The 25,257-nt window shown below is 41.8% G+C and overlaps 1 pseudogene; it reads right to left on the bottom strand.

Moving 5' to 3' along the window:
* Nucleotides 1-1,664: 1,664 nt before the first annotated feature.
* Nucleotides 1,665-3,386, bottom strand: LOC118149740 (syntaxin-binding protein 2 pseudogene; annotated as a pseudogene).
* Between the last annotated feature and the right edge of the window lie 21,871 nt (nucleotides 3,387-25,257).

The raw sequence follows: 25,257 nt of genomic DNA, 5'->3' as shown, positions 1-25,257 counted from the left end.
GTGAGTATATCCTTTTACAACATTTTCATATCATTTGTTGTACAATGTGCCCATTGCTGTGCAATTATACAGCAGTGTTTAAATATTTAAAGCAATATTTGAATTTATAAAGTGAAGTTCACTTATATCTATCTTACCATGACTTGAATGATTTATGGCTAAAATAACAATGACATAAAGTATAGTTAGATAGCAAATGTGAGCAAATAGAATCCAGTCTGTTCTTCCTACCCAGAATTCCATGCATAATGGCACAGGATTTCCATCTCCCTGGGACATGACCCTTTCAGTGTTTTAAGTTTCAATTGAAAAAGAGCCTTTCATTTCAACAGTTAGGGTAGGCAGTTAGTCAGATATGAGCAGGCAGGAGGAAAGGTAGCTATGTGGGAAGGAACACCCCAGAATGACTCTTAAGATAATCAGTAATCACTCATTGTATGGTTGAACTGTCAGAATGTGTTAATTACATTCTGATAAAGAAGGGGAAAGGCAAAAGGGGAATTCTTAAGAGCTGCATGGACACAATGAATACAAATGTGATGGCTGTACCACCTTCCTGGGTGGCAGTAATGAGCAATGCCACCATTGGGTAGAATTTGTTGTGATCATTGGGTTCTGCACATGTGCATTAACCAAAACTAAGGGAGAATCTCCCAAGCATGGGTGCAAACTGGGCAAGAACAAAGGCAGTAACCTAAAGAAAGTGAGAGAAAAGATCAAATGCAGAATGCATTGGGGCTGCTACCAGCCAAGTCAGCCCACTCTTGTCTTAGAGCATGCTGATAATAAACATGCATAAAACATTGCATGTTTCTAATTGTATTTATTTGGATCTTCTCTTTTTTCTTCTCTGTTAGGCAAGCTAGTGGTCTATTTTATTAATTTTTTTCAAAACAAGCTCCTGGATTCCTTGGTATTTTGAATGTTTTTTAACATCTCAATTTCAAAAGGAGTCAGAATAGTTAAGGCAATTACAATCACAAAGAACAAAAGTGGGGGCATCACATCACCCGACTTCAGACATACTACAGTAAACAAAACAGCATGGTACTGATACAAAAACAGACACATAGGCCAATAGAACAGAATTCAGAGCCCAGAAGTAAGGCTGCATACCTACAAACATCTAATCTTTGACAAAACTGACAAAACAAGCAATGGGGAAGTGATTTTCTATTCAATAAACAGTGCTGGGATAAGTGGCTAGCCGTATGCAGAAGATTGAAAATGGACCCTTTCCTTACACCATTTACAAAAATTAACTCAAGATGGAATAAAAACTTAAATGCAAAACTCAAAATTATAAAAATCCTGGAATGCAATGTAGGCAATACCATTCTGAACATAGAGATAGACAAAGATTTTATGGTTAAGGTACCAAAAGCAAAAATTGACAAATGGGACCTAATTAAAGTAAAAAGCTCTATATAGCAAAAGAAACTATTAACAGAATAAACAGACAATGTACAGAATGAGAGAAATATTGTTGTAAACCGCAGCTGACAAAAGTCTAATATTCAGCATCTATAAGAAACGTAAACAAATTTATTTATTTTTTTGGCAGAAAGATGGGAAGACTTCATTTCTCTGGAAATGGAGGGGTAGAGGGCAGGGGGCCAGGGGACAGGGGAGGGGAATGTTCTCCAGCTTCTCTTCCAGTGTCTTCAGGTCATCCAGGAAGCGGGTTGGGGTGAGGATGTGTGAGGACCCAATGAGCACCTCCCACTTGCCCTCAGTTGCCCCGGCGACCTCATAGGCGGCCTGCTGCCTCTGACATGGCCATGCCGCCCATGATGTACACTATGAGTTGGGGGCCCACCCGGGCCTCTATACCGGCCTTGTGCCAGTGACCAAAGTGGGCACTGACAGTGGCCTGGGAGCTGGCTGCAGGGCTGGAATCAGATATGAAGGGCCACAGCTTCCTGTCCAGCCAGTTCTCCATTGCATCCTCCATCACTTCCTTGATGACTGGGGTCCAGCAGGACAGCTGATAGGTGGGCTCCATGTGCTCCCTGGGCTTCAGCCAGCTGGAGGCCCCTGAGCCCCTGGGGTTGGTGACAGTGCCTCCCAGCTGCTCCAGGTTGCAGATGAGGCTGCTGTGCACCTGAACATTGGCATGCTGGATCAGCTTGGCCAGGCTTTCTTCACTCACACCATTCCGAAGGAGGATATAGAGCAATAGGACCCGGATCTTGTCATAGGCAGGCACTGTTGCGTCCATCAGCACCTGCATGTCAGCTTCATGGAGTCCTTGATCTTCTCCCACTTCACGTCGGAGCCCATGGCCAGGTCCTGCTCCACACTACACAGCTTCTCTACTGAGCCCTTGAAGTGCTTCATGCAATCATCCGCTAGATGCAGGTGAGTAAATACTTGTTCAGCTCTTTCTGGTACTGCAGCATCTTTTTCAGGATGTGGGACAGGTCTTTGATGTTGGTCTTGTCTATGGTCAGCCTCTTGCTCTCACAGAAGGTCTTCAGGAGCTCTGTGACCTTCTTGGACACATCTGCGATGTGCAGGCCGCAAAGCTCCGTCCACAAGCCATCCTCTTCATCCAGCAGGATGGCCTTCCTCCTAGCCTCACACAGTCCAGTGGTCTCATATCTGCATGTGTCCTGCTCTATGTCCAGCAGATCATAGGCCATGGTCTAGAATGTGAGTTCATGCAGGAGTGGGGAGACAGGGTTGGCTGTGAGTTCATGCAGCAGTGGGGGGATGGGGTCTGCTGCCTGGTCCATGATGAGAAGCTGTGGGTGGGTTTTCTCTGGGCCCTCACCCAGACTGGGAGTGTCTGCCTTGAAGGCGTTCAGCTTGGCCAGGATGGCGTGGGCCAATTGGGCTGTGTCCACTGGGCCTTTGTGGTAGCAGATGGCTGGGTACTCCTGTAGCATGGCGCACAGTGTGGCAATCTGTTGAGCCAGTGCTTTGAGCTGCTGCGTGCCCTCCCCTGCCTGGAAGGGGCAGTAAAGGTTGTAGGTACTTCAGGGGGCATTGAGGGAGAACACCTGGGACTCATAGGGGAGGAAGACAAGGGGAATATCCTTCAATGTCTTCACCACTCTTGCCAGATGAGAATGACCCAGCTCACTTAAAATGGGCTCGGGCAGGTGTCAGTGAAGAAGATATGAGCCGCTTTGTAGGTGAAGGTCGGGGTCCCCTGGAAGTCTGCGATCAAGGCCTGAGCTGACTTCTTTGTGGGTCTCAGCAAATAAATGGCCTTCAGACTGGGAATGAGTTCCTGCCATTTGTTGATGTCTTCAAAAATGGTGATGCCCTCAGCTAGGATCCATGATAAACACCTTCCACTCCCCATCCTTCTTGACACTCCAAAAAACTTCACTCAGAAATTTTTTCTCCACCACTGCCTTCAGCCCCAAGGGCACCATCTTCCCAGAGGGGTGCCGCTGCTGCTTCCAGGTCTGTCCCAAGCTGGGACAAATTTATGAGAAAAAACAAACATTATAAAGTGAAAAGAGGTCATGAACAAACACTTTTCAAAAGAAGACATACATGTTGCCAACAAGCATCTGAGAAAAAGCCCAATGTCACTGATCATTAGAGAAATGCAAATCAAAACCACAATGAGATGCTATCTCACACCAGTCAGAATGGCTATTACTAAAAAGTCAAAAAATAACAGATGCTGCAATATTTTAGAGGAAAAGAAATACCTATGTCCTGTTGGTGGGAGGATAAATTGGCTCAACCATTAATGAAAACTGTGTGACAATTTCTCAAAGATGTAAAAGCAGAACTACCATTCAACTTAGGAATCCCATTACTGGGTATATACCCAAAGGAATATAAGTCATTCTGTTGTAAAGACATATGCACGTGTATATTCATTACAGCACTATTCACAATAGCAAAGATGGAATCAATCTAAATGCCTATCAATGGTAGAGTGAATAAAGAATATTTGGTATGTATACATCATGGAATAGTATGCAGTTAGGAAAAAGAATAATATTATGATGTCCTTTGAAAAAACCTAGATGGAGCTTAAGGTCTTTATCCTTAGCAAACTAACAGAGAAACAGAAAACCAAACACCACATGTTCTCAATTATAAGTGGGAGCTAAATGATGTGAACACATATAGGGGAAAAACACACCCTGGGCCCTACTGGAGGGCAGAGATTGGAAGGAGGGAGAGGATCAGGAAAAATAACTACTGGCTACTAGGCTTAATACCTGCTGGAAATTAAGGTTGAGCTCTTAAATGTTTTACATGGTGTTGAGATGTAACTTCCCCATGTCATACTAGGTGTTGTTTGCCACGTTTTCATAAGATGATGGATTGGGGGTGTTGCAAGCATTAGGAAAAGAAAACTGAGGTGGCTTAATGTTGCTGTGTTTCAGCAGTTGAATGTTTTTATTATTTATCTGTGTTTTTCTTTGTATGATTATTTGGTTAGTATTTAATATCATGTAGTGCTCTGTCTTCTTCCCAAAAGATGTGTATTTAACTTAGGAAAGAAATGTAAAGTGTGGTAAATACGATGGGTCATGAAGGTGCGTGAGACTGACTGCATCCTAGATTCAGGGATAGGCCATCCCTCTCTGACAGTGAAAAGAGACACTATCTTTACACCATAGTACCACACAGGGCTAGAGCTTCCCTGAACCAGCTGGGGATTGTTACCTAGACCCAATGTTGTTTATTGTTAAATCTTGTGGCTTGAAACATCTACTAACTGAATTGGATATCTTAGTCTAGGTTACTATTTTTGGCATACACAATTGAATCAAATGCAGGATATATATTTAAATTATTTTAATTTACCATTTTATTTCAAGTTATTCTATCAAGCTCATGAAATATTTCACTATTTGTCATAAAAGTGAGATTATGGTGGGAGGACTCAAGATGGCACTGTGAGAACAACCCAGGATTGAAGCTCTCGCTGGACGCGCGAAGAGGGTGAGTCGGGGAAGCATTTCCAGACAAATCTTAGTTGCCCACAGAACGGGGAAATTCCCAGGTATAAAAGGGATGCGGGATGCCAGGAAGAGGTCTCCGCTGGCGCAGCCGGCAGCCGATGCGGCTCAGGCCCACGCCGGAGGGCAGAGGCGATCCACAGTGCTCCACACAAAAGCGCACTGTTACGGGTGCCCTGTTGAACCGGCAAACTGAGACCCGAGAGGGCTGAACTTGACACTGAACGGGTCTTGAACTGTGACCCAGCCCAGGAAATACCAGGGACTCAGCGTTTGGGGGAGCACTGTGCGACAAACAAAATGGTGATCCCAAACGCTCCTGGTGAAAAGGTTTTTTATTAAGTGCAGCTCCGTGGGGGAGGGGCATCAGCCATTACTGAGGCAATCAGCCCCTACTGAGGTACACGCCATTGCTAACGCAGCCTGCCACTGCCGAGGCAACCCGGTACAACAGAGAGACTCCGCCGCAGGGCGTAGCCCGTGGCAACAGGGCGGAGACCACAGCAGAAGGGCGGAGCCTGGGCAGGCAAAAAGTGACTAGACTGCCTCCTAGCTGGGCAGGACAGCAAGGCGGACACTCACAAGGAAAGCCCCAACCCCACCCCCAGACAGAGCATCTGAGGAAAAAAAAAGGTTTTCTTATGAGTTAGGTTGCAGCAGAACTAAACATAGCAGCCTAGCAGCCCTGAATGAACAACAGAGCTCACAGTTCAGCACTTGAGCTCCTACAAAGTACAGACTGTCTCCTCAAGCAACTCCCTGACCCCTCTATATCCACAAGACTGACATTTGGCAGACATCATCCTGGGACAAAGATAGCAGAAAAAGAAACTGGTAGCATCCCTCGCTGTTCCACAGCTGCTACAGGTGCACCCCAGACAAGCAGGGCCTGGAGTGGACCTCAGCAGTCGTACAGCAAAGGGGCTAGATTCGTAGAAGGAAAACCAAGTAACAGAAATACTCCATCATCAACAATCTGGGTGTCCACTCAGAGATACAATCGAAAAGTCAGCAACTACACAGACGACAGGTGGATAAATCCACAAAGATGGGAAGAAACAAGTGCAAAAAGGAGGAAAACACCAGAAACCAGAACACCTCGCCACCTAGAAAGGACCAAAACTCCTCACCAGCAAGGGAACAAAGCTGGACTGAGAATGACTGTGATGAAATGATGGAATTAGACTTCAGAAGGTGGATAATGAGAAAATTTGTGAGCTAAAAGAACATGTTTTAAATCAACGCAAAGAAACTAAGAACCTTGAAAAAAGGTTTCAGAAAATGATAACAAGAATGGATACCTTAGAGAGAAATATGAATGAATTAAAGGAGCTGAAAAACACAATACGAGAACTTCCCGAAACATGCACAAGTTTCAATAGCCGAATCGACCAAGCAGAAGAAAGCATATCAGAAGTCGAAAATCAAATCAAGGAAATAAAACGAGAAACCAAGATCAGAGAAAAAAGCGCAAATAGGAATGAACAAAGTCTCCAAGAAATGTGGGGCTATGTGAAGAGACCTAACCTTTGATAGTTGTACCAGAATGTGATGAAGAGAATGAATCCAAGCTGGAAAATACTATTCAGGACATTATCCAGGAAAATTTCCCCCACCTAGCAAGACAGGCCAACACTCAACTGCAGGAAATACAGAGAACACCACAGAGATATTCCACAAGAAGAGCAACCCCAAGGCATATAATTGTCAGATTCAAAAAGGTTGAAATAAAGGAGAAGATACTAAAGGCAGGCAGAAAGAAAGGTCGGGTCACCCACAAAGGGAAGCCCATCAGACTCACAGCAGATCTCTTGGCAGAAACTCTACAAGCCAGAAGAGAGTGGGGGCCAATATTCAACATCCTTAAAGAAAAGAACTTTCAACCCAGAATTTCATATCCAGCCAAACTGAGCTTCAGAAGTGAAGGAAAAATAAAATCCTTTGCGAACAAGCAAGTACTCAGAGATTTTGTCACCACCAGGCCTGCTTTACAAGAGCTCCTAAAAAACGCACTACCAATAGAAAGGAACAACCAGTACCAGCCATTCCAAAATCACACTAAATGCTAGAGAGCATCAACATAATGAAGAATCTACAACAACTAACGGGCAAAACAGCCAGCTAGCATCAAAATGGCAGTGTCAAACTCACACATAACAATACTAACCCTAAATGTAAATGGACTAAATGTACCAATAAAAAGACACAGACTGGCAAATTGCATAAAAATCCAAAACCCAGCAGTGTGCTGTATCCAGGAAACCCATCTCACATGCAAGGATACACAAAGGCTCAAAATAAAGGGATGGAGGAAGATTTACCAAGCAAATGGAGAACAAAAGAAAGCAGGAGTTGCAATCCTCATCTCTGATAAAATAGACTTTAAAGCAACAAAGATCAAAAGAGACAAAGGAGGCCATTACATAATGCTAAAAGGGTCGATACAACAAGAAGAGCTAATGATCCTAAACATATGTGGACCCAATACAGGAGCACCCAGATACATAAGGCAAGTTCTTAATGACTTACAAAGAGACTTAGACTCCCACACAATAATAGTGGGAGACTTTAACACTCCACTGTCAATATTAGACAGATCAACCAGACAGAAAATCAACAAGGTTATCCAGGGCTTGAACTCAGACTTGGAGTAAGCAAACCTGATAGACATTTACAGAACTCTCCACCCCAAATCCACAGAATATACATTCTTCTCAGCACTACATCATACCTACTCTAAAATTGACCACATAATTGGAAGTAAAGCACTGCTCAACAAATTCAAAACAACTGAAATCATAACAAACAGCCTCTCAGACCACAGTGCAATCAAGTTAGAACTCAGAATTCAGAAACCAACCCAGAAGCGCGCAGCTTCATGGAAACTGAACAACTGGCTCCCGAATGTTGACTGGATAAACAACGAAATGAAGGCAGAAATAAAGAAGTTCTTCGAAACCAATGAGAACGAAGACACAACATGCCAGAATCTCTGGGACACATTTAAAGAAGTCTCTAGAGGAAAGTATATAGCAATAAGTGCCCATATGAGAAGAATGAAGAGATCCAAAATTTACACCCTACAATCAAAATTGAAAGAGCTAGAGAAGCAAGATCAAAAACACTCAAAACCCAGCAGAAGACAAGAAATTACTAAGATCAGAGCTGAACTGAAGGAGATTGAGACACTAAAACCCTCCAAAAAATCAATAAATCCAAGAGCTGGTTTTTTGAAAAGATCAACAAAATAGACAGACCACTAGCCAGATTGATTAAAAAGAAAAGAGAGAGCAACCAAATAGATGCAATAAAAAATGATAAAGGGGAAATCACCACAGATTCCACAGAAATTCAAACCATCATCAGAGAATATTACAAACAACTCTATGCGCATAAACTAGTAAACCTGAAAGAAATGGATAAATTCCTGGACTCCTGTGTCCTCCCAAGCCTAAACCAGGAGGAAGCTGAAACTATGAATAGACCAATAACAAGGTCTGAAGTTGAGGCAGCAATTAAGAGCCTACCACACAAAAAAAGCCCAGGTCCAGACGGGTTCACAGCCGAATTCTACCAGACACACAAGGAGGAGCTGGTACCATTCCTTCTAAAACTATTTCAAACAATCCAAAAAGAGGGAATCCTTCTCAAATCATTTTATGAGACCAACATCATTCTGATACCAAAACCCGGCAGAGACCCAACGAGAAAAGAAAACTTCAGGCCAATATCCATGATGAACATAGATGCAAAAATCTTCAATAAAATATTGGCAAGCCGATTGCAACAGCAAATCAAAAAATTATTCTTCATGATCAAGTCGGATTCATCCCGGGGATGCAAGGCTGTTCAACATACGCAAGTCTATAAACGTAATTCAACACATAAACAGAACCAAAAACAAAAACCACATGATTATCTCAATTGACGAAGAGAAGGCATTTGACAAAATTCAACAGCCCTCTATGCTAAAAACCCTCAATAAACTCGGTACCGATGGAACGTATCTCAAAGTAATAAAAGCTATTTATGACAAACCAACAGCCAATATCATACTGAATGGGCAAGAACTGGAACATTCCCTTTGAAATCTGGCACTAGACAAGGATGCCCTCTCTCACCACTCCTATTCAATATAGTACTGGAAGTTCTAGCCACAGCAATCAGGCAAGAAAAAGAATTAAAGGGTATTCAAATAGGAAAGGTGGAAGCCAAATTGTCTCTATTTGCAGACCACATGATAGTATACCTAGAAAATCCCATAGCCTCAGCCCAGAAACTCCTGAAACTGATAAGCAACTTCAGCAAAGTCTCAGGATATAAAATCAATGTGCAAAAATCACAAGCCTTCCTCTACACCAATAACAGACTTAAAGAGAGCCAAATCAAGAACGAACTGCCATTCAAAATTGCTACAAAAAGAATAAAATACCTTGGAATACAACTCACAAGGACCGTAAGGGACCTCTTCAGGGAAAACTACAAACCACTGCTCAACGAAATCAGAGAGGACACAAACAGATGGAGAAATATTCCATGTTCATGGTTAGGAAGAAGTAATATCGTGAAAATGGCTATACTGCCCAAAGTAATTTACAGAATCAACGCTATGCCCATCAAGCTACCATTGACTTTCTTCACAGAACTGGAAAAAACCACCATGAACTTCATATGGAACCAAAAGAGAGCCCGCATAGCCAAGTCAATTCTAAGCAAAAAGAACACAGCGGGGGGCATCACACTACCGGATTTCAAACTATACTATAAGGCTACAGTAATCAAAACAGCATGGTACTGGTACCAAAACAGAGCTATAGATCAATGGAACAGAACAGAGGCATCAGAGGCAACACAACATAGCTACAACCATACAATCTTTGACAAACCCGACAAAAACAAGAAATGGGGAAAGGATTCTCTGTTCAACAAATGGTGCTGGGAAAACTGGCTAGCCATGTGCAGAAAGCAGAAACTGGACCCCTTCCTGACACCTTACATTAAAATTAACTCCAGATGGATTAAAGACTTAAACATAAGACCCGGCACCATAAAAACCCTAGAAGGAAATGTAGGCAAAACCATCCAGGACATAGGAGTAGTCAAGGACTTCATGAATAAAACACCAAAAGCATTGGCAACAAAAGCCAAAATAGACAAATGGGACCTAATGAAACTCCACAGCTTCTGCACAGCAAAAGAAACAGTCTCTAGTGTGAATCGACAACCAACAGAATGAGAAAAAATTTTTGCAGTTTACCCATCTGACAAAGGGCTGATATCCAGCATTTACAAAGAACTCAAACAGATTTACACGAGAAAAACAAGCCCATTCAAAAGTGGGCAAAGGATATGAACAGACACTTTACGAAAGGAGACATATATGAGGCCAACTATCATATGAAAAAATGCTCATCGTCACTGGTCATCAGAGAGATGCAAATCAAAACCACATTGTGATACCATCTCACGCCAGTTAGAATGGCAATCATTAAAAAATCTGGAGACAACAGATGCTGGAGAGGATGTGGAGAAAAAGGAACACTTTTACACTGTTGGTGGGAGTGTAAATTAGTTCAACCATTGTGGAAGACGGTGTGGCGATTCCTCAAGGCCTTAGAAATAGAAATTGCATTTGACCCAGCAATCCCATTACTGGGTATATATCCAAAGGAGTATAAATCGTTCTACTACAAGGACACATGCACACGAATGTTCATTGCAGCACTGTTTACAATAGCAAAGACCTGGAATCAACCCAAATGCCCATCGATGATAGACTGGATTGGGAAAATGTGACACACATACAACATGGAATATTATGCAGCAATGAGAAATGATGAGTTCGTGTCGTTTGTAGGGACATTGATGAATCTGGAGAACATCATTCTCAGCAAACTGCCACAAGAACGGAAAATGAAACACCACATATTCTCACTCATAGGCGGGTGATGAAAAATGAGAACACATGGACACAGAGAGGGGAGTACTTAACACTGGGGTCTATAGGGGGGAAAGGGGAGGGCCAGTGGGAGCGGGAGGTGGGGAGGGATTGCCTGGGGAGAAATACCAAATGTGGGTGATGGGGAGAAAACAAACAAAACACACTGCCATGTGTGTACCTATGCAACTGTATTGCATGCTCTGCACATGTACCCCAAAACCTAAAATGCAATTAAAAAAAAAAGTGAGGTTATGGCACATGCATTCTAAGATTTAATACATTGTTTCTAGGGGAGATTTAAATATAGTTTCCTGAATCTTAAATATTATAGAACTTTTAAACAATTCGGCTTAGTTGGAGAAGGCTGTGGTATGTTTAAGGATGTTATGTATTTCACATTACTCCTTAAGAAATAGATTTTCAGGCTTGGTGTAATGGCTCACCCCCATAATCCCAACACTTTGGGAGGCTGAGGCAGGAGGATTGCTTGAGGCCAGGAGTTGGAGACCAGCTTAGGCAACAGAGCAAGACCTGGGTTCTATGAAAATAAAATCAAAAAAGAAACACACTTTTGAGATAATAGTGAGGAACCTTTCATTCTGTTATATATCACACTAAGACTAATTGAAGATAAGGAAAATTTATTCTGGAGATAACAAAGACAAGTTAGACAGACACATTGATTTCTGATGTAACAGTCAGTGTTTGATAAAACTGTTTATATAAAGTAAAGCCAAAGTGCCATATTTTACTGAGATACCTTTTAGTAACCCAACTGGTAGATGAATAAAGCTTTTTAAACATTCAAAGCAAATGTTACTAATCATGTGGACTCTGGACGTCGCAGTTCACAGGGTTACTTCTAACATGTAGAGCACTTGCAGCCTTCTGATCAGTGGTGAGTGAGGGGACTGCCCCTGCCAGAGTTCAGTCCAGCCCCAGGACCCCATGGCAGCCCAAGATCTTGGTTCATGCTGTGGAAACAATACAAAATTTATTCACCAAGTAAACACTCACTAGGGGCTTATGATGCCCCTGACCCTCGGGGTCTACAGAACACATCAAGCTGAAACCCTCTTCCACAGTAGACTTTCAGTTATTCAAAGACTACTCTTATTTTTTCACTAAAATGTTGTCAGTCATTCTTGGATAAACATTGCTAATGCCTTTAACCAGGCCTCACTTATTGTGGTTTTCAGTTCCTTCATAATCCAGCAGTCATGGAAAGAAATGGGAAATGGGAGAAGGTGGGAGAGGGATTTGCCATCACTAAATGGAAGTTGCACTTCCAGTACCAAGGACTTTGGGAGGCAGGCCATACTATTTCAAGGAGTGCATTGTAAATGCAGTAAATCACACAAGTGTTTGACATTACAACATATATGGACTGTGAGTTTTTGTGGCTAGAGGATTCACTGGTATATTTATGGGGAAGTGAATGCTTTTGTGAGTCTTTTATGCTGCAGAAATACTTTGGGACCACATCAGGCTGCATCCCACTTACTGTTTCATCTTATTTCTCAAAATATTTGTAGATTTTATGTGGTTAATTCACCCATTTTAAAAACAAAGCTATATGTATTTCCTTTGACCATATTTGACCATATGGTCATATTTTTTGTGACCAATATGACTATATTATTTCCATATTTCCTGTGACCATAGGAACATCTCAGGGCATCACCAGACAAGTAAATTGTAGTTTTGACATGCATCCATTGATAAAGAATCATTGAATGCTAGAGCTGGTCAGGGCTTTTTAAAGTCATCTATTCCAATGCTGATAATTTACAAAGAAAGGGCTGAGAATTATAGTTACTACATAACCTGCCCAAAGTCACAATGGTAGTTAAGTAGCCACATTGGGACTCATAACCCCATATCTTGAATTCTAGAACAGAGCTCTCTATCCTAAAGCAATGCCAGAGTTACATTTTTTTATTACAATAATAAAAAGTAATTTTTTATGCAGACTTGGTCTCACCGTGTTAGCCAGCCTGGACTCAAACTCCTGGCATTAAGCAATCTATCTGCTTTGGCCTTCCAAATTGCTGAGATTATAGGCAAGAACCACCACACACCTGGTCTTTGGAGGGACTCTTGCTTTGTGTGTTTGGGCTGGTCTTCCTCTGTAGTCAGTAAGATGTTCCTGCAGTGTAGTAAGAAACCTTTCTGCACAAATTCAGTGGATCCTGTGATTTTATTTTACATATAATAAGATACATTACAAATAAATTCACAATTAATAAGCTAGATAATTCACAGTCAGTAACCTATGGCCTAGAAAGGTTTATTCCTTTATCCACACATGTTTATAAGGAAATGCTTGAAGAAGTCGTCTAAATATGCAGATTCCTAACCATCCTCATGGAAAAGGGAACCATTGAAAGCCAACTTGGGAGGGTGTGTGGGGTTTTTCTGAGGTTGTGAAAGCCACTGAAATTCACACATAAGGGGGTAGAAAGAGGGAATCCTTTTGAGTACCTACAAGTGCAGGGTATAACTTGGTCTTCATTAAGATGCACTACCTTTGGGGTCAGATAAAACTGGATTGAATCCAAGTTACATCTCTCATTACTACATGCTAGTGAATTTGTTTTCAAGTCCTCTGAGTCTCTGTATTCTCACCTATAAAACATGGGGTTGTTATGAGGCATATATATGGTACATGTGTAAAAATGTAGAAACAATGCCTGTCATTTTGTTCAATATATGGAGGGAGAAATATTAATTTTTTCTTATTTAATTTTTAGAACAAGTTTATAAAATTTGAGTTATCATTCATATTTCTTAGATGAACCAAGCATGAGAAAGATTCCATAAAATCCCCACAGTCACAAAGCAGCTCCCAGTACTTTTACTTGGTAATTGCTAGTTAAAAGTAATCCCGGCCATGCCTGTAATCCCAGCTCTTTGGGAGGCCAAGATGGTGGACCACTTGAGGCTGGGAGTTAGAAACCAGCCTGACCAACATGAAGAAACCTCAGTTCTCCTAAAGTACAAAATTAGCCAGGTGTTGTGGTGCATACCTGTAATCCCAGCTGCCGAGATTATGCCATTGCACTCCAGCATGGGCAATAAGAGTGAGACTCCATCTCCAAAACAAAACAAAACAAAACAAAACAAAGCAAAATGTACCAATGATTTTTACATTTAAAATCTTGTATTATGTGGTGGTTTTCTTTTTCCTTTTTTGAGATGTAATCTGTCTCTGTCACCCATGCTGAAGTACAGTGGTGTGATCTTGGCTCACTGCAGCCTCTGCCTCCCAGTTTCAAGCAATTTTTTTGCCTCAGCCTTCCTGAGTAGCTGGGACAGCAGGTGTGTGCCACATGCCCAGTGAATTTTGTGCATTTTTAGTAGAGACAGAGCTTTATCATGTAAGCCAGAATGATCTCTATCTTCTGACCTCATCATCCACTCACCTTAGTCTTCCAAAGTGCTGGAGTTACAGGATTGAGCCACCCCAGCCAGTCCAGTTTTCTTTTACATAAGCCTTTTCATTTGTTGAAACCATAGAGTGTAAGTTGCTCTATCCAAGTGATAATTAGAAAAATGATGTATTTAGCATATAAATTTTAGGAAATTTCCCTTACTACTCTTGTTAATTTGATTGAATATGTGTGTAATTTTTAGAAAATGTAAACTGAATAAAGATGTATTGAATCTACATGTGTATTCAAAATGTAAGTTGGCATCACAGAGTACACTTAGTTCATGGCAATGCTTTCTCTGAAGGCAACTGCAGAAATTTACTCTCTCTTCTTTCTAGTTTGTAAGAACTCAAGAGGCCACAGGGGAAAGGGAGTTCTTTGGATACCAGATAAGGCACGAAGCAGATGTGGTTACAGTAATTTTGGTATAATTCATTGTAAGGTGATGATCTCTAGCAACGTCATCACAGTAGAGAAACCTGTAAGCTCCCAGCAGCCAGCAATGAATGAAAGGTGTGGGCAGGGCTGCCAACAGGGTGGGGCCTGGTGAGCCACATGCCTGGGCTCCCACATCACAATGGGGGTGGGGGTGCCTCATGGAGGAGACTCTGTGCCTGATTGGTTCCTGGGCACCAGGTTGGAACCCTGGTGGTTGGTAGGGCAACCTCCTTCATTTGGTAGAAAGCAGTGGAAGGAGGAACTCCCTCTGTGCTGTCTTCTCCGCCATCTCAGCTCTCAGGTTTGTTGTATCTAGACCCATTTTAAATCAAGCAGGTTCCCTCAGACCAGTCATCTCAAGGGAGGCAGCTGAGGCAGGGAGCTGTTAGTGGGGTGCAGTCACATAGCCAGGGGCTGGCCCTGACAGTGTGCCTGTGTTTGAAGAGGTAAAGTGCTGAACTCTGCAGACTGGGAGGCAAGGGAAGGTTCAAGTTGCTGGAGAGGCTCCAAGGTGCCCCATGGGGAACACGCTGAGTTGTTTGTGCCTCAAAGTCAGCTGCAGGTGAGGTCTGAGTAGGTGGTCTGAGGATCTGTCCTTCAGCTCTGTTAGCGATGAGGCAGTGGCAAGAAAAGATGTAGGCCAAGACAGAAGAAACATGTCCAACACCAGTGCCAGACCCATTTGGGGCCCACGCTGGCTGTGTGGGGTGGTGTCTGGCCACTGTGACATCTATGAGGTAGTGCCAAGCATAAATTCAGACCAAGGCAGAGAGGAGCACTGGCTGGGCAGAGGGATCATGGAGCTCCCCAGTGCCAGACCCAAGCAGAGCTAGCGCAGGGGTTGCACTGGGCAGAGCCGATCCACGGGGAGGTGGTGGAAGCACCAGGCCCTACCACTGTGGAGCCTGCCCTGTGGGATTTGGGAGCCGGTGAGGGCCATGACCTGCAGCACATCAATGATCAGGAGATGCCCAAAGGTAAGGTGATGAATGATACTGTTTGCCGTCAGGCATGCCTCTGGATGACACTGATACCAGTTCTCACCCCTCTGTCACCCCAGAGGCATCCACAGCCTTGAGCTCCTCCCTCCTGCTTCTAGCCAGCTTTCCCAGGCCCATGCATGAGGCAGGAGGACTAGCCCTGCCTTGTGCCTGCCAGCACCCTTCATTCTTTTTCCCTGCTGCATCTGGTGGTTTCTTTCCTCCTCTCAACCCAAATGCCCAGTTCTGGACACTTTCTCAACCCCAGGCTAGCCAAAAGCTAAGTTTTCAAATATAAAACATATGCTACAGATTTCATTGCTGTAGAGAAAATGCCTTACAGCTCTTCTGTTTACTTTGGTTGGCCTCTTAATTTATTTAAATGTTAGAATAATTAAGCTTCATGATGAATGTGACTTTGTAGCTGAAAGGTATTGTTCTCTCAAAATATTCAAAAATGGTGAAAGAATGAACAAAGATACTATTTGAAAGGATTGTGCCTTTGTACACAAATCATGCAAATACTTGTGAAAGCTTTTCCTTGTTTGGTGGTGTAAAGTAAGCCTCTGAGTGCTTTCACACACCGGGTAGCAGATAGGTAGTGTTGGATGATGGCACAAAATAGACTCTTCATATCATTTTTGGGGATTTATAACACATTTACAGGTATGTCTCATTCTACTCTGTCTCTACAAAAAAAATGGTTAGAAATTAGCCAGGTATGGTGGCTTGCACCCACAGTCCCAACTGCAAGAGAATCTCTTGAGCCCAGGAGATTGAGCCTTCAGTGAGTTATGCTGGTTTCATCTCACCATTGCACCACTCCCTCCTGGGCAACAGAATGAGACTTTGTCTGTTTAAAAAATTGTTTTTGCCCAAAGCAGCTCTTTGTTTTAAAACATTTGAAATATTGAGCCGGTGTCTGACCACAGTAATTGACCACAACATCTATTACTGCTTGAGACTTTCCCTGAAATGTGCTCTAATAGCAGCCTAGAGGAAGGTGGTTATATTTGGTAAGTAGAGGGAGGAGGGCATATATGTGATTCATCTAAAAGTTTCATTCATTTATTTAGGTGCAAGTTTGAAAAAGAAGTCCTAACCCCAGCGTGGTTTTATTCCACATGCATGGAGAGATTCTGTGATTTTTGCATTCTCCAGTAGAATTGGGACATTGGTGCCTTTATTTTCTTGACATTTATTACTAAAAGCTTTTCTCAAGACTGTTAAAAGTGATTCAAATAGTTATGTAGCTTTAAAAATCACCTTTCTTACTCACCTCACTTATAGCATTGTTTCCTCTTCTTCCTCTGCAGATACTCCTTCTGACCATCCAAGGGCAAGCACACTTCCTGAGAAAGTATCAAATGAGTGGTAAGACAATATTGTTTCTGCCTTCAAGGAAAACCTAAAAATGTTCTGTCTTGTGTATTACAGAAAGTATTTAAAGAAACTCAGGTATTAGTTAAAAATGTTCAAGTTTTCACAGATTTACTTGTCTTATTTTCATATGTGATATAATTTCCTTTAGTTGTCACTATTTGTGGAAACATACAGACTTTGTGTTTACACAATTGGTGACATTTTTACCAACACAATTAATTGGTCACATGATTTACTGTAGTAGTTGCTGATTTATGCTTTTTTTATACGTCTTTGCCATATTTCCCTTGCTCTAAAGAGTACATTTTAATAACGAGTGATGGAATTTAGGCCACAGCTTGGATTTCACTTGAGCAAATCAAAAGAATCAATTTTTCTAGATTGAATCTGTGATTTTGGTCTCTTTGTTCACAGTGCTCTAACCACTGTCACATCCAAGTTGATGCTAGAACTTTTTAATTAGAATGTAATAGAAATGTAACATGCCCTGTGCAGTTTCCCATATTAGCCTTAGTGTGAGAAATTATTGTAAAGTTTCCATATCTTGCCTGTTTTAGGATGAGAATTAGAACTGTAGGATTTTTCTGTACTGTTGCTTATGTTTCATAATGTTCTGTTATCTTACTTTATTTTCAAAAAAGCCATACATGATGTTTTTAAGTTAATTTTAACAACAAGAATACAAGAACTGGGGCTTCTAGAATAACATCTGAAGTAATGCAGCACAATAAAAAAGAGGTTGTTCACCTGCATTTTCAGTTTATGTGGGCTTTGTCTGACTTGAGCTAGTAATTTCTGGTTAGGATTGTTATATTCCTCAGTTTCTTCCAATAGCCATGGGCTTCTCACACATAGAGTGTATGGAAGTAGAAGAAAACCAATCCCCTGCCCCTGTCACTTCAGTGGTGAGAAATGTGTGTCAATGAGACCAGTTCAACTTCAAAGGAGGAAACATTGTAGGGAAGAAAGTGTGGCCCAAATCCCTCTTTGGAGCTTTTATTCTTTAGAACTTTGTTAGAACAAAATGATTTTGTGTGCTGAGAATACCCTGTGCAGTTAGGTTGGCACACTCATTTTGACATTTAAGTTTAAGATAGGCTACCCTTCAGTTGAGTAAAGACTCATTTATTTTTTCAGTAATGTAGGAATAGATGACCGAGAAGTCATTTGGGATGCTTCCAGATATTCTAGTGCATCTCGAGATTGACTCCTGGCCAGAAACTGTTTCTTAGACCTGTAAGCTATTAGATCCTCGTAATGAAAGTAAGCTATGTGTAAATGTAGAATTAGAAAACAAAACACCACTGCATAGGGGTTCAGAAATACAATAGGTGAACATTTTTATTAGCTAAATTTCTCATCTGTCCCACATTTTGGCATTTTTATGAAGAAATACTTGAGACGGGATAATTTATAAAGACAGGAGGCTTTATTGGCTCACAGTTCTACAGGCTGTACAGGAGGTGTGGTGCTAGCATGTGCTTCTAGCAAGGGCCCCAAGAAGCTAATGATCATGATGGAAGGTGAAGAAGTCATCTTTTATATGGTGAGAGAAGGAGGAAGAGAAAGTGGAAGGTGCTGCAGGCTTTTAAATAAGCAAATCAGGCCAGGTGCAGTGGCTCACACTTGCAATCACAGCACTTCGGGATGCTAAGATGGGCAGATCACTTGAGCCTGGAGTTTGAGACCACCTTGGGCCAGGGTAGTGAGACCCTGTCTCTATGAAATATTTAAAAATTAACCAGATGTAGTGGTGCATGCCTGCAGCCCCAGCTACTCTAGAGGGGAAGGTGGGGAGATCACTTGTGCCCAGGAGGTCAAGGCTGTGGTGAACCATAATCACACCACTGTACTCAAGCCTGAGCATCAGAGTGAGACCCCATCTCAGAACAACAACAGTAACAACAACAACAACCCAAGAAGATCTTGTATGAACTCAGAGCAGGAACTCACTTATCACCAAGGGATTGGCACTAAGGCATTTATGAGGGATCTGCTCCCATGATCCAAAGACTTCCCCACCTCCAACACTGGGGATTACATTACAACATGAGATTTGGAGGGCACACACATTCCCTAATTTGTTTTGCCTTTCCTTATGTACATAGGGATTCTTCCATTTGAGCGTGATAGAATATGTGTTAGGTCAAAAAGTAAAAGTGTGTTTTTAAATTTTACATTATGAGATTCATCATGCCACATTATTTAAATGTTAAATTTTGTTTAAATTAAAAAAATTTTTTCATTAATTTTTTTAATATAGTGAAAACCAGATTTATTTTGTTTTATATAATGATGGTCAGATGATTAGCAAGTACTTTTATTCTATGGTATTTTATTATACCAGAATTGATTAGTTATATTTTTATTTTTAGTGTAAGGAAAGAGGAGAAGCTTTTGCCTATATTCTGTAAGTAAGCTTTCAAAAAGTTAAGAAATTAATTGTTTAAAGGAAAAATCTATCTGTCATGATTCCTTAGAAATGCAACAGGGGAGGGGGAAGAACTCAAGATGGGGCTGTGAGAACAACCCAGGATTGAATCTCTCACTGGATCCGCGGAGAGGGTGAGTCGGGGACACATTCCAGACGGATCTTAGTTGCCCACAGAACGGGGAAATTCTCAGGTATAAAAGAGATGCGGGACGCCAGGCAGAGGTCTCGGCTGGTGTAGCCGGCAGCTGGTGTGGCTCCGGCCCACGCTGGAGCGCAGAGGCGCTCCACAGCGCTCCATACAAAAGCACATGGTTATGGGTGCCCTGTTGAACTGGCAAACTGAAACCTGAGAGGGCTGAACTTGAGACTGAACAAGACTTGAGCAGTGAGCCAGCCCAGAAAATCCCAGGGACAAAGCCTTCGGGCTAGCGCAGTGCGACAAACAAAACGGCAATTCCAAACGCTCCTGGGAGGAGGTTTTCTTAAAGCACAGCTCCACGGGGGAGGGGCGTCCGCCACTACCGAGGCAATCAGCCCCCACTGAGGTACATGCCCATTGCTGATGAACCTGCCGTTGCCGAAGGAACCCGGTACAACAGAGAGACTCTGCTGCAGGGCGTAGCCCATGGCAACAGGGCAGAGACCACAGCAGAAGGGCAGAGCCTGCAGAAACAGGGCGAACCTCACACCAGCAGGGCGGAGCCTCAGCAGGCAAACAGTGACTTGACTGCCTGCTGGCTGGGCAGGACAGTGAGGCAGACACTCACAAGGAAAGCCTCAACTCCCCCGCAGACAGAGCATCTGAGAAAAAGAGGGTTTTTTTCAGCCTAACAGCCCTGAATGAACAAGAGAGCTCACAGCTCAGCACTTGAGCTCCTACAAAGTACAGACTGTCTCCTCAAGCAGCTCCCTGACCCCTCTATATCCACAAGACTGACATTTGGCAGGCATCATTCTGGGACAAAGATAGCAGAAAAAAAAACTGGTAGCATCCCTCGCTTTTCCGCTACTGCTATAGGTGCACCCCAGACAAGCAGGGCCTGGAGTGGACCTCAAAAGTCATACAGCGAAGGGGCTAGACTGGTAGAAGAAAAACCAAGTAAAAGAAATACTTCATCACCAACAATCTGGGTGTCCACTCAGAGACCAAATCAAAAAGTCAGCAACTACGCAGACGACAAGTGGATAAATTCACAAAGATGGGAAGAAACCAGCGCAAAAAAGAGGAAAACACCAGAAACCAGAACACCTTTCCTCCTAGAAAGGACCAAAACTCCCCACCAGCAAAGGAACAAAGCTGGACGGAGGATGACTGTGATGAAATGACGAAATTAGACTTCAGAAGGTGTATAATGAGAAACTTTTGTGAGCTAAAAGAACATGTATTAAATCAATGCAAAGATACTAAGAACCTTGAAAAAAGATATGAAAAAAGATTTGAGGAAATGATAACAAAAATGGATAACATAGAGAAGAATATGAATGAATAAAAGGAGCTGAAAAACACAATACGAGAACTTCGCAAAGCATGCACAAGTTTCAATAGCCGAATTGACCAAGCAGAAGAAAGAATATCTGAAGTCGAAGATCAACTCAATGAAATAAAATGAGAAACCAAGATCAGAGAAAAAAGCACAAGAAGGAATGAACAAAGTCTCCAAGAAATGTGGGACTATGTGAAAAGACCTAACCTACGTTTGATAGGTGTACCAGAAAAGACGAAGAGAATGAATTCAAGCTGGAAAATACTCTTCAGGACATCAACCAGGAAAATTTCCCCCACCTAGCAAGACAGGCCAACACTCAAATGCACGAAATACAGAGAACACCACAAAGATATTCCGCAAGAAGAGCAACCCCAAGGCACATAATTGTCAGATTGAACAAGGTTGAAAGAAAGGAAAAAATACTAAGGTCAGACAGAGAGAAATGTCGGGTCACCCACAAAGGGAAGCCCATCAGACTCACAGCAGATCTCAGGGCAGAAACACTACAAGCCAGAAGAGAGTGGGAGCCAATATTCAACATTCTTAAAGAAAAGAATTTAAACCCAGAATTTCACATTCAGCCAAACTGAGCTTCATAAGTGAAGGAAAAATAAAACCCTTTGCGAACAAGCAAGTACTCAGAGATTTTGTCACCACCAGGCCTGCTTTACAAGAGCTCCTGAAAGAGGCACTACACACAGAAAGGAACAACCAGCACCAGCCATTCCAAAATCACACTAAATGCTACAGAGCATCAACATAATGAAGAATCTACAACAACTAAAGGGCAAAACATCCACTTAGCATCAAAATGGCAGTATCAAATTCACACATAACAATATTAACCCTAAATGTAAATGGACTAAATGCACCAATCAAAAGACACAGACTGGCAAATTGGATAAAAAGCCAAAACCCATCAGTGTGCTGCATCCAGGAAACCCAGCTCACATGCAAGGATACACAAAGGCTCAAAATAAAGGGATGGAGGAAGATTTACCAAGCAAATGGAGAGCAAAAAAAAGCAGGAGTTGCAATTCTCATCTCTGATAAAATAGACTTTAAAGCAACAAAGATCAAAAGAGACAAAGAAGGCCATTACATAATGCTAAAAGGATCGAAACAACAAGAAGAGCTAACGATCCTAAACATATATGGTCCCAATGCAGGAGCACCCAGATACATAAGGCAAGTTCTTAATGACGTACAAAGAGACTTAGACTCTCACACAGAAATAGTGGGAGACTTTAACACTCCACTGTCAATATTAGACAGATCAACCAGACAGAAAAATCAACAAGGATATCCAGGGCTTGACCTCAGACATGGAGCAAGCAAACCTGACAGACATTTACAGAACTCTCCACCCCAAATCCACAGAATATACATTCTTTTCAGCACCACATCACACCTACTTTAAAATTGACCACATAATTGGAAGTAAAGCACTGCTCAGCAAATGCAAAACAACTGAAATCATAACAAACAGCCTCTCAGACCATAATGCAATCAAGTTAGAACTCAGAATTCAGAAACCAACCCAGAACCACACACCTTTATGGAAACTGAAAAACTGGCTCTTGAATGTTGACTGGGTAAAAAATGAAATGAAGGCAGAAATGAAGAAGTTCTACGAAACCAATGAGAACGAAGACACAACATGCCAGAATCTCTGGGACACATTTAAAGCAGTCTCTAGAGGAAAGTATATCGCAATAAGTGCCCATATGAGAAGAATGGAGAGATCCAAAATTGACACCCTATCGTGAAAATTGAAAGAACTAGAGGAGCAAGATAAAAAAAAAAACTCAAAAACCAGCAGAGGACAAGAAATTACAAAGATCAGAGCTGAACTGAAGGAGAGTGAGACACGAAAAACCCTCCAAAAAAATCAATAAATCCAAGAGCTGGTTTTTTGAAAAGATCAACAAAATAGAGAGACAACTAGCCAGATTGATTAAAAATAAAAGAGAGAACAACCAAATAGATGCAATAAAAAATGATAAAGAAGAAATTTCCACAGATTCCACAGAAATTCAAACAATCATCAGAGAATATCACAAACAACTCTATGCACATAAACTGGTAAACCTGGAAGAAATGAATAAATTCCTGGACTCCTGTGTCCTCCCAAGCCTAAACCAGGATGAAGCTGAAACTATGAATAGACCAATAACAAGGTCAGAAGTCGAGGCAGCAATTAAGAGCCTACCACACAAAAAAAGCCCAAGTCCAGACGGGTTCACAGCCGAATTCTACCAGACACACAAAGAGGAGCTGGTACCATTTCTTCTGAAACTATTCCAAATAATCCAAAAAGAGGGAATCCTTCCCAAATCATTTTACGAGACCAACATCATTCTGATACCAAAACCCGGCAGAGACCCAACAAGAAAAGAAAACTTCAGGCCAATATCTATGATGAACATAGATGCAAAAATCTTCAATAAAATATTGGCAAGCTGAATGCAACAGCAAATCAAAAAACTTATTCACCATGATCAAGTCGGATTCATCCCGGGGATGCAAGGCTGGTTCAACATATGCAAGTCTATAAACGTAATTCAACACATAAACAGAACCAAAAACAAAAACCACATGATTATCTCAATTGACGCAGAGAAGGCATTTGACAAAATACAACAGCCCTTTATGCTAAAAACCCTCAATAAACTCGGTATCAATGGAACGTATCTCAAAGTAATAAAAGCTATTTACGACAAACCCGCAGCCAATATCATACTGAATGGGCAAAAACTGGAAGCATTCCCTTTGAAATCCGGCACTAGACAAGGATGCCCTCTTTCACCACTCCTATTCAATATAGTACTAGAAATTCTAGCCACAGCAATCAGGCAAGAAAAAAAAATAAAGGGTATTCAAATAGGAAAGGTGGAAGCCAAATTGTCTCTATTTGCAGACGACATGATAGTATACCTAGAAGATCCCATCGCCTCACCCCAAAAACTCCTGAAACTGATAAGCAACTTCAGCGAAATCTCAAGATATAAAATCAACGTGCAAAAATCACAAGCATTCGTCTACACCAATAGTAGAATTAAAGAAAACCAAATCAACAACGAACTGTCATTCACAATTGCTACAAAAAGAATAAAATACCTTGGAATACAACTCACAAGGAACGTAAGGGACCTCTTCAAGGAGAACTACAAACCACTGCTCACGAAATCACAGAGGACACAAACAGATGGAGAAAGATTCCATGTTCATGGTTAGGAAGAATTAATATCGTGAAAATGGCTATACTGCCCAAAGTAATTTACAGAATCAACGCTATCCCCATCAAGCTACCAGTGACTCCTCACAGAACTAAAAAAAAATACCATGAACTTCATATGAAACCAAAAGAGAGCCCGCATAGCCAAGTCAATTCTAAGCAAAAAGAACACAGCAGGGGGCATCACACTACCGGATTTCAAACTATACTACAAGGCTACAGTAATCAAAACAGCATGGTACTGGTACCAAAACAGAGATATAAACCAGTGGAACAAAACAGAGGCACCGGAGGAAACACAACATATTTACAACTATAAAATCTTTGATAAACCTGACAAAAACAAGCAATGGGGAAAGGATTCCCTGTTTAATAAATGGTGTTGGGAATACTGGCTAGCCATGTGCAGAAAGCAGAAATTGGACCCCTTCCTCACACCTTACACTAAAATTAACTCCAAATGGATTAAAGACTTAAACATAAGACCTGGCATGATAAAAAACCCTAGAAGGAAATCTAGGCAAAACTATCCAGGACATAGGAGTAGGCAAGGACTTCATGAATAAAACACCAAAAGCATTGGCAACAAAAGCCAAAATAGACAAATGGGACCTAATGAAACTCCACAGCTTCTGCATGGCAAAAGAAACAGTCACTAGAGTGAATAGGCAACCAACAGAACGGGAAAAAATTTTTGCAGTCTACCCATCTGACAAAGGGCTGATATCCAGAATTTACAAAGAACTCAAACAGATTTACAGGAAAAAAACAAACAAGCCCATTCAAAAGTGGGCAAAGGATATGAACAGACACTTTACGAAAGAAGATATATATGAAGCCAATAGTCATATAAAAAATGCTCATGATCACTGGTCATCAGAGAGATGCAAATCAAAACCACATTGAGATACCATCTCACACCAGTTAGAATGGCGATCAGTAAAAAATCTGGAGACAACAGATGCTGGAGAGGATGTGGAGA

The sequence above is a fragment of the Callithrix jacchus genome, chromosome 20 (genome assembly GCF_049354715.1).
Source record: "Callithrix jacchus isolate 240 chromosome 20, calJac240_pri, whole genome shotgun sequence".
Taxonomy (NCBI): Eukaryota; Metazoa; Chordata; class Mammalia; order Primates; family Cebidae; genus Callithrix; species Callithrix jacchus.
Note: the sequence above shows the minus strand (reverse complement) of the source record. Positions and strands in the feature narration are given on the sequence as shown.